Raw genomic sequence first — 296 nt, forward strand, 5'->3', positions numbered from 1 at the left:
TAAAACAATTAACAGACGTGGGGTTTGACGGGAGGGGGAAGCGGGGGAAGGACAGATAGAGAAATAAATGAGAGATCAGGCGGGGTAAACAAAAGGGAAGAAGAGCAAAGGGCTGAAAAGGGGAGATTGGAGCGGCTGGTCCAGTAAAACAATTAACAGACGTGGGGTTTGACGGGAGGGGGAAGCGGGGGAAGGACAGATAGAGAAATAAATGAGAGATCAGGCGGGGTAAACAAAAGGGAAGAAGAGCAAAGGGCTGAAAAGGGGAGATTGGAGCGGCTGGTCCAGCCACGCCT

The sequence above is a fragment of the Antrostomus carolinensis genome, unplaced genomic scaffold (assembly GCF_000700745.2).
Source record: "Antrostomus carolinensis isolate BGI_N321 unplaced genomic scaffold, ASM70074v2 scaffold34621, whole genome shotgun sequence".
Lineage (NCBI taxonomy): Eukaryota > Metazoa > Chordata > Aves > Caprimulgiformes > Caprimulgidae > Antrostomus > Antrostomus carolinensis.